The following is a 10908-nucleotide window of genomic DNA, read 5'->3' as shown; positions in this document are numbered from 1 at the left end:
TCCTGGGTTCTCTCTTTGCTGCTAGAGGATTTGTCTTGGTGGCTAAAGCAGGAGTGAGGAAGGCTGGGTCTCTCCCAAACCCTCCCCAGTGTCAGGGAGCAGCAAGGGTAGCTGCTCCCTGAGGAAAGGGGAGCAGGAGCTGAGCAAGGTAACTCCTGAGTTATCTCTGAGCAGAGGCGACAGCCTCACCGACAAGGATGCAGGCTCACATATCCTAGTACCACACGTAGGACAGACCCAGTGAGACCTTCAGCTTAAAAGCCAAATGCAATCCAAGGCAGAGGAGGTCCCCACTGAGCTGCTTCGCAGCACCTCCTCCAGCAGCTCTCTTCACAGCTGAATGCCTGCACCGTACCTAAGGTGACCCTGAACCAGGCAGCCAAACCCTCAGGAAGACGGCAATGCGCTCGAGCTCTGCCATTGCACCTCTGGGGGACACAAGGTGGGTCCCAGCCCTTCTCTGTTCCTCCATTTCCCCATCTGGGTAGCAGAGTGGACACATCCCTGAGCTCTGATCGGGCAGCAAGCACTTGTGGGCACAGCGAGCAATTGCTCTTTGAGGCAAGGACTCCTGCCGGTGTCCTGCCAGCTGGAACCAGCACCCTTCTTCAGGTTTGGAGCAGAGGGTCAGAAGTTCCCAGCAACCCCCATCTCTTGTTGTCTTCCCCCATCCCTTGGAATGCTGGCTCTGGGAGACCCCATCCCAGGGGATGTGCACCACTCGCTTTGCTGAATTGCCGTCCCCTCTTTCCCTTTGCTTCAGCCACTCCTGCCTGGAGCATTCCCTGTGCAACATAAGCAGAGCCCCTTCTCCTAGCTAACTCTCTCTATGCAGCACGTTACCCATGCTGGGAAGCGCTGGAGCCCAGTATCACAAGCCAGGGGCCTGCTGATAGCAACAATTGACCCCAAGTCCCCCAAGGCAGTAAGAAGTGAGGTACCTCAGCTCTTCAATCCATCCATCCATCCATCCATCCATCCATCCATCCCATAGCAGTGTTTCAGGATACCTCAGCATGCATCTAAATATTTATTTTACTTATGCAAAGAAGTGAGAGGAAGAAACTTAATACTTTTGGAAGGAAACCAGTTTTAATCAGAGCTAGCAGGCACTACTGGAATCATCCAAATGCACTGCAAGCAATTAGACAATTACAGTGAAGGTCACTAGAAGTACACACTAAGCAGCCATCCTGACAGAGCATTTAAGTACAGAAGAGCTGGATACTGCAATTAAAACAGTTTGCACAAACACAGCTCTGTTGGCTTAGGGACTGACTTCTCTAAACCCTACAGGAACAAATCAACAAGGCAACAGGATTCACACTGGTTGTACTCAGAAGATAGACTCCTTCCCCACTGTGGCTAACAGCAGGTCTAAAATTTAGAGGATTTGAGTGCCATCAGCTTCTCCCCCTTCTACACCACAACTACACCCACACCCCCAATTCCTGCACAGCTGGAACAACATTTCCTATCTGAGAAACCTGCCAGAGCAAAAGGGATTTGTCCCTTCACAGTTAACCAGTCCTATTCTGCCACATGGAAGAGCAGAGTGGCTTTTCAAAAAAGGGGAGATTGGGGTGTGGGATGCAGAAGTTAAAGAGATGTTTTATCTCAAGTTTCACAGCAGACACCACTCCCCTGTTTGACCAGAGCACTTTTTCCCTTTCAGCATCGGGAGTGGCTAAGTCCCCAGGATAACGTTTAGAAAGACATGCAGCACGAGAACTCTGTAAAATGACAGTCACTGTCTTCTGGAATTGCCCTAATGTGGGATTGCTGACCCCTGGATCCAGGCATCCAAGTAGCAAAAGAGACCACCATCCTCTACAAATTCTCTTCATCCTACCTTGCGAAGACCTGACTAAACACTCTCCTTCACCCAATCACTGTGACAAAGGGGAGTCAGAGGACATCCCAGCTCCTAGTTTTGCTCAGCCAGCCTGCTTGGAGCTGTGATATACTCCACAGAGACACCATAGGTCCCGAGGACAGGCAGGCTTGCCAAAGAGGAAATAATGTCAACGCTTGTATCATTTACTCTTGCAAAATGGTTGATTTACACTATAAAGGTCCAGTTTTCACCATCATAGGTTATCAGAGGCAGCATGAGTCAGGAACCAGGATGCTGTTGTGCTAAACACCACGTCCAGGCACCCCAAAACAAGACATACGACTTGCTATGATCCCCCTTGGACAAATACAGCTGATATCCTCAGGAAGGCTTCCACAGACAGTGCCTGGATCCATCCACCCACCAAGACGTGGGGCTGGATTCTGCCCTTCCCCATCCAAACCAGCTTGCATTTGTCAGAACAGACATGGTCCCAAAGCATCTCTGAAATTCTGCAGAAGCTGCAGAGCACTGCTGTTTCCACCATCTAAACCATACCACTCCCCTCTCAATTTGAAATCTCTCTGGACATCCTCACTAGGATCAAGGGAGCCAGGAGCACCGCCCCAGCCGGCAGATTCTCATTGCAAGAAAAAAGAAAAAAACCCTCATTGCTGGCTATCTCCTTTCTATTCCCTGGTAAAAAGATTTAGAGCAGTCAATGACACAGGGTTCAAATTGGGTATATAGGTGAGGCCATGCCTGCTGGCTGTGCCTGTAGCACTGTCTGGGCAGCTGGTGTCCTGGCACAGGGAGGGGAAGGCAATTTGCGTTTCTCCCCAGGAACTCCAAGATGCATTTTGAATGGAGACCAAGCAAGAGCCCAGAGGTCTCAGATGGCCCCTCCAGAGGGAGCTGCCAGCGGTCAGGACATCCATTCCCCGTTAACTTTGTACATCTAGAAACTCTGTTAATCTCAGAGGCTGAAGAGGTCAGGCAAAGCTCTGCTTATCAGCGTGACCCACTCCAGGAACCTCTCCTTGTCGCTGGAAGTCACGCTTGTTCGTACCTGCTAGGTGACCTATTGATTTTAGCACATCTGAATGTAACACAGAGTTCACGCTTGTGCAGAAGTGCAAGAACCCTTTCGTATGCCCCCACCACGTACCAGGCAGCACAGCAAAGGGAAGCCTGCATGGAAAGCTAACGTTGATAAGTGTCCCTGCATGGGGTTCACCTTAGGGAGTCCTGGCCATACAGAGAAGAAAGCAGGCTCCAGAAACACACCCTTATCCAGAGCAGGAGACTTTAAAAGTTTCCTTTATTTTACCAGAAAAAAAAAGCTTCATGCAAACCACGACAAAGCAGCCAGCAAGCAGGAAACATTGACTCCCTTAGGGGAGAGCAGTCCTGGCTTGAAATACTCAACAGGTCCCTTGGCAGAGAACTGGACCCAGGACAACACAGTGCTGCCTCTTTCTGGAAGGTGTATAGAGAGGAGCCATTTGTTCTTTACCTCCATTCAGCCTTTTGGAAATTAAAACAAAACAAAACCATCTCTGCAGATTTTGTAGTTATGGGGCCTGACATATTAATAAATCAGAAAAACATTTTCGGCTCTAAAAATCTGGAGCACATTTGTCTCCCACCCATGTAACTTAACCAAAGTACCAGAAGCAAACCAGCTCCTGAAAGTCATCCCCTCTGTGCAGAGTTTAGCAGCCCCAGCCACCTCTCCAGAACTGCAATCCCCTGCCGTCCTGGTCTCTGGACTGCCTGAAATTCCACTTTCCTCAGGCCTCTTAGGTAACTTGCTTTAAAGTTTATCTGAAGAGCACTACAGTGAATTACTCCTTGAAATGAGCTTATTTGGAAAGTTAAATGTCAGCCTTTCCCAGTGCCCACTTCAGCACAGACTTTAGAGTTATCATCTCCCCATACCAGTGTAAAAAGCTAATAATCCTCATTAGGTTAACCCCTGCTGTGTCGCCAGACAGCCTGTTTGAGGGACTGTCCCAGTGAAGAAACCCTGGCACGTGTCCCAGGTCTTGTAGAGACCTATGTCCAAGGTTTTGGTCCTAACAGCAGGACACAGGTCATCACCCTGTCTGCCATACAAATACAAGCCAAGGATTCAGCCTAAGACAGGAGCTCCAGTGCCCTCCCAAGCCCCCTCGACCTGGGTGACCAAGACACAAGCAGCCAAAGGCACAACCCTGCACGCTTACAGATTTACTAAAAGGAAAGCAAAGAAGCCCGGGTGTAGCCTGCCACAGGGCATTTCAACAACAAAAGCGAGGCAAAAGAACCACAGCCAGCTGCTCCTTGTCTGGGATCCCTGAGCATCCCAGACTCATTTCTGCGTGCCTGTGCCAAACCGTGCACTGCTGCCCAACACAAACAGCCAGGTATCTCGTATCTCACAGCCTCTGTTCTTTCCAGCATCTCTTCCTACACCAAATCTTCCCCTTCTGCTCCAGACCCAGAAAGGTGTCTCAACTGACAAAGTCGGCACCGGCAGCCCGTTCTCCAGTACTCCTATGCTGCCCTGCACCAGTCTTTAAAAGGCCTTTTTTACTGTACAACTGAAGCATGAAAAAAGGACGTCTCCAAACAGCACAACCAGAGCCTTTTCATCCAAGCTTTCTTGGTGAAACACCAGGCATAGCTCATGCTACTGTGCCTGGGTATGACAACAGAAATGGGTTAGGTTTTAAACCTAAGCAGTTTTTCCAGCATACACTGTATCATGAACTTTAGTATAAAAGCAGGTCTGTTAAAAAGTTGTCTTCAAAATCTGTGTGTCAAAAAGAATCTGTAGTTTCTTCCTCCTTCCCCACCCCATGTTGCATTTCAGTCACCTTCCAAATTTGCTTTTTGTTGCGTAGTCTTCTTTGCAGACCTGCAGTAACTGGAAGAGACGGCAAGGTAAGGGGATTTCTGGGTAATTACAGCTTTGATGACACACTATGTAACCAAATACTGAGCCGCAGAAGAGAATAACAGACTAAAAATTAATGCATTCATTGAACATCAGGTAAAACTCAGTCATTCAGTGGTCCGTGCACGACAAGAGTACTTCACAAAAATAAATGAAACAAGTCAGTGGGAAAAACTGTAGATTTGTTCCTCTCACAAAAATATATACCTTGGATTCCCAAAGAAAAGTTCTCTGCACAGTCCAGAAATCACCCAGGCTAGTCTGCAGCACTGAGAGCATAAATCAAGTTTTCTCCGCTTGCAGGGCTTACACTCTTGAAACAGTTGGATCTAATGGCTAATCCTTAAAGCAACCTTATTCATTTCTCTTAGGACACATCATCACAAGTACGGAAAAAATGACTTTGGAGTGAAACAGAGAGCAACTAAAATAAGCAAAAACTGACTTTGGTAAACTGCCAAGTGATGTTACCATTACACTGATCTAGAGAACATTAGTTTTCAGCAGTACCACCACTGTAACCTCATCTTCATCTGTTTCGTTCCACCTCTTGGCTTTCAAGGACAGCCACACATCAAAGTAACTCACAGAAATAGTGATGGAGGAAGAAATATCGAGCTACAAATAGATGGTAGACAGGCACGTTTTTCTGGGATGCTTTCCCGTGAGCTAAGGCTGTACAGCTCAATGGGCTTGGGATCTGACCCCAGTAAGCCCATGATCTGCAGTCCACAAACTATGCAGATGAGTTTCACAGCCTCGCTGATTTATTCCCACACTTAAACTGCCCCTTGCCCTACGCTGGCTCCCAGTCTCTCCTTAGCCCTTTTACTTTACACACACCAAACTATGCGTTAGGCACCACAGAAATGGGTCCCTTCTTACCCCCATCACAGCAAGGCAGCCAACTCCTGGGGTCCGTGGAGGACCGTGGCTTCAAACACATGCCTACCCTGAGCCCCAGCTTTGAGACTCCTGCAAAAGTCTTTTACCCTTGACGTCTAGAGAACGCTGGGCATGAATTGTCCCTGCAGGAATCACCAAGGAGCAGATGCTGATGGAGAAGGATGAGTCCAGGCTTTGGCATACATTCGGACCTTTGCTCTCACTCTTAGGTGTCACAAGGTAGAGACGATGAAGCTGGTCTCCAACTCTGGAGAAGACCAGAGGAGAGGAAGAGTGTGATCATACACTCACAGAAGCATTGGTGGGAAGGACCTCTAGTCCATCAGCTCTCTCAAAGCAGCACTAGCACCAGAACTAGATCGGATCAGCTGCAGCTTTGTCTAGCAGAGTCTCAAAAACCTCCAAGCAAGGAGATCCCACCACCCTGCCCCCAGTCACCTGCCCTAGGGCTGCTCTTGAAACCGACTCAACCTCCCACACCTCAGCTTGTGGACATTTCATATTTTCATGCTGTCTGGCACTACCTGAACAATTTAGCCCCATCATCCATGCAACTGCCCTTCAAGTAGCTGGTCGGGGAAATAAGACAGCAATCAGAAACTGATGTATATTAATAATCCTTATTATCATGAATAAACTATTCTTCACCTGTCACAGGTGAAAGTAGGACAGGGGTTCAGGAAAAAAATTATTCTTTAGTGAGCAACAATTTAAGGTAGCTAAACATTGTGACAGGCAATCTGCATACACACAGTCTTTTGTAGGTGTTCAAGCATCAGCTGTTGGAAAACAGCGAAGTTTTATTTTCTGCACAGGAGGAAGAAAAGATAAACCTGTGCAGTCTGTTAAGCACCTCCATTATAGCATGAAAACAGCACAGCAAGAGAGACTGTTTACTTAAAACAGCTTAACTGTAACGTAACACCCAAATCTTTTTAGCTGATAGTGGAAATGGTTTGGGCATGAATATCTATTTTAAACATGTTTATGTCACACTTCACAGAAAGGTCAAAATTAATGTTATACCAAAAGAATTTTTCAAAGTACAATCATCTTGACTCTTGGAGCAAAGAACATTTCTATTAGGTTTACCACCTGGGGTTTAAATTTCACGGGTTTTATGGTTTTTTTTTTTAAAACTAGGTACCTTACTGATTATATTGGGAGCTGCATTAAAGAGATCTTATAGCTACTAGCTATAATGCCGACTAGCTGCTTTTCCTCCACTAACCCACCAACCCTAATTCTCTGGGGGTTCACGAGTGATGTCTCCAAAGATCATGTGGAACTTTTTTTTTTGTCTGATTAGCCTGCTAGTCTCATTGCCGTATTTCTCTCAGTTTAACTCAAGGGCTCATGTTTCTCCTCTTGCAGGCATTTCCTCAGAGACAGTGGGAAGGGAGCAGATTAAAAAAACAGACTAACCAATCTCACGAATGCAACAGTCACACAGAAAAATCATCATTTTCCTACACCCTGGAGCTTGCTGTTTCCCTTCTCATTTTCACAAGCTTCTCAAGCCTATTTGTTGACATTCTTACAGCGATCCAACGGTCTCTGTGAGCAGATGGCATCAAGCTCAGAAATCGTACACATGCCATGTTACATTAAGCCCTGGCTGACTCGAAGCTATTCCCAGCGTGATATTATTGACTTTTTCGGAGTAAGCAGTAAACCCATCTTCGGAGTTTTTCAGGCTGTTGTATTAGCAAGAGCAAGCAAACGCATAAGCCAGATTTTCTTGGCTGCCGATCTGTTTACAAAGAGCGTATCTCAACATCTTATTTCTTCAAAGTGTGGTTCAGAGAGAAAACAGTTTATCTGCTAATTCCAAGACTACTTTTCCATTCAGTCCCCTGCCCAAAGAGTACAGTTGGCTTTCTTCTCTCATTATTGCCAGAAGGATTATTGCCTTCCCTGTCCTCCACCTCTCTCTCCCCAGCCAAATTCTCTCTTCTCTCCCTCCTCACCCCAACAGGCACACAGATCATCGTGACCTGCTCAGTCCTCAACTCCCACACTTTCATCCACCCTAGCCTTTGGGTAGTAGCCTTCACTCATTTAGCCATCAATGTGCAGAAGAGAATTTCATTGCTCTTTCAGTTGCTGTCTGTGAAAGATAACCACGGGACACATTAATATCAGCATGTCTATGTTTGTACACGGAAGAAAGCTGTTCTAGTTGGGACCCACCAAAACAGAGATACCTCTAAAACAGGCTCAACAAGTAGTTGAATTACTTCAGCACACCCCAGCCAGGAATGAGCCTGTATATAGCAGGGAAGGCCCTCCTCCTTTATCACAGCTCTGGATGGGACTGCTTCTTTCCCCATCAAAAGCCAGCTCAGATTTTGCACTCACCTGCATTTTTGCACAGCAGTCATCAAATGTAATGCTCTTAGGAGACAGGCATGCTGGAAGAAGAAAACTACTCCAGTCCTCTGCCCTACTGCAGTTAGTGCCTTACCAGTGAAGCAGCTATAACCATGCTGTGTGTGACCTGAGGAGCCCTGGCCAAGGTTTTCTATGCCAGATAAGCACCCAAGCCTGGGGTTATATCAGCTGCACTGAAGCATTGGTGGGAAGGACCATATAGAGGGTGTGAAGCTCCATATAGAGGGATCTACCCAGCCAGGAGGAGGTTGGAGGAGAACGAACCTGCGCTTTGCAGGTGTGCCCTCTGAGTCTTCCTCCCGCTCCGTGATTTCCATGCTCCTGAACTTGGGAGTAAGAAGGGCTTTTCATCTCCACCACTTGGAGTTTGCACTGTGTCACACAGCACCAAAAATCGGTCTGTGCTGCTGTAACAGAAGGTGCAAACAGATGCACCAGTTTGCGCAGAGGAGCACACAGAAGGGAGCCAGAAATTCTGCTGAGGGCAGTGTATGTGTGCTTAGCGTTGGTGGTGATGTACCACAGGGCACAGTCCAACACCACCAGCAGCAACTACTTCTGGCCCATCAGAGGCCTCAGCACCAGCTGAGCTCCCAAGAAAGGATGCGGCACTGCGGGCCAGGGGCTGCAGGTCATGCCTGGGGACCCTCAACGAGCCTGGGGCAGGGCAAGTGGTCTTCTTGCCTGCAGAAGGTGAGCGCTTGTCGAGGAGCTGCAAGAAGAGGTGGGAAGTCTGCAAGGCATCAGAGAGTATGAAAAAGAGGACAGGATCTTCGCCAAGACCCTACGAGAGCCTGAACACCCAACTGCACAGACAGAGGAGCATTCAGTCTGTACTCATCAGGTTGGGAAAAGGAGACTCCCATAATAGAAAAGGCTGGAAGCTGGTGACTTCTGGCACCAGGAGGAAGGCTGCTGCTCCACCTGCGGATCGGCAACTACAGAATAGATTTGGTGCCGTGGTATCAGATGAGGGGCTGGGAGCTCTGTTCAGAGCAGCATCGGAGCCAGCTGAGCCTAAATCACATGGCAGTACCAGGAGACTCCTTGCTCTGCGGGATAGAGGCTTCCATCTGCCAGCCTGACGCTGTCTGGGGAGATTTAGTAGGATCCAGGACATTGAGGATAGTCTGAAGGCCCAGAAAGACTCAGAAGTCTATTATCCCCCACTGCTCACCCATGTGGGCACCAACAAAATTGCCTATGGAGACCTGGAAAGTATCAAGCAACACTACATGGGTCTGGGGATGATGGCCAAGGGCATGGGTGCTGAAGTGGCATTCTCCTCAGTCTTGCCCCTAAAAGGGAATGGGAAGGGGAGAAAAACCTTGAGGAAGAGTGGATTGATCCTGCAAATCAAGTTTGTTGCAAAGCTGGAGATGACAACAGGGCTTTTACAATCACGGATGGGGTGATATGGAGAAGAAAGACCTCATAATCAACAGTGCAGGGCTGAAGAGGGCTCAGCCCCAGAGTATGCACACAATTAAGGAAGTTCCTACAGGACAGCATCATGGAGAAAGCTCTCACACATTCTTCCTTGAAATCAGCATGGCTGGGTCCTTCTCTGAAGTGCTCAAACACCAATCCATGCAGCATGGGGAACAAACAGGAGGAATTAGAAGTCTCTGTGCAATTACAGATGTCATGGTTTAACCCCAGCCAGAAACTACAGACCACACAGCAGCTTGCTTACTCCCCCCTCAATGGGATGGGGGAGAAAATCAGAAGGGTAAAAGTGAGAAAACTCGTGGGCTGAGATAAAGACAGTTTAATAGGTAAAGCAAAAGCTGTGCATGCAAACAAAGCAAAACAAGGAATTCATTCACCGCTTCCCACAGGTAGGCATGTGTTCAGCCATCTCCAGGAAAGCAGGGCTCCATCACGTGTAACGGTGACTTGGGAAGACAAACGCCATCTCTCCGAATGTCCTCCCCTTCCTTCTTCTTCCCCCACCTTTATATGCTGAGCATGACATTCGATGGTCTGGAATATCCATTTGGCCAGTTGGGATCAGCTGTCCGGGCTGTATTCCCTCCCAGCTTCTTGTGCCCCCCCAGCCTACTCGCTGGTGGGGTGGGATGAGATGAGAAGCAGCAAAGCCCTTGGCTCTGTGTAAGCACTGCTCAGCAATAACGAAAACACCTCTGCATTATCAACACTGTTTCCAGCACAAATCCAAAACACAGCCCCATACTAGCTACTGTGAAGAAAATCAAATCTATCCCAGCCAAAACCAGCACACGGGGCTATGATCTCATTTGGATCGTGGCTCACGTACCTGGAGGGCTGTGAGGGATGGATACGGCTCTTTAGGCAGAACTGGCCAGAACAGCAAGGATGGGGAGTTGCCTTTTATATGAGAGAGAAGCAGGAATGAATGAAGCTTTGCTTTGGGATGGATGATGAGTCAGCTGAGAGCTAATGGGCCAGGCCCTGCACAACCTGCTCTAGTTGACGCTGGTTTGGGACTTGCACTAGACAGTCTTCAGAGATGCCTTCTGTGACTCTCTGATCCATCAGCACGAATTCCTGCCTATTTGTCTAGGAGAAAGGCCATAGACAGAAAACAAGACTTAGCTTCCCCCCAAATACAGCACGTGTGAACCTTAACCTCCTTTTCTCCCCTTGTTCATAGGCTTTTTCTTCTCTTTTACTCCTTTCTGCTCAGAAAGGGAGAAAATTAAAGAACATGCCATACCTGCTGAAAGAGAGGACTCCGGGGGACTCATTAACCATCCAAACCTAGGCATATCATATGGAGTTCTGCAAATGACAATGTTCAATTAATTTGATCAGAGTCTCAGAGAGTGTTCCTACACAATACAAA

Source organism: Harpia harpyja, chromosome 13, assembly GCF_026419915.1.
Source record: "Harpia harpyja isolate bHarHar1 chromosome 13, bHarHar1 primary haplotype, whole genome shotgun sequence".
NCBI classification, from domain to species: Eukaryota; Metazoa; Chordata; class Aves; order Accipitriformes; family Accipitridae; genus Harpia; species Harpia harpyja.
This window is presented reverse-complemented; position numbering follows the sequence as displayed.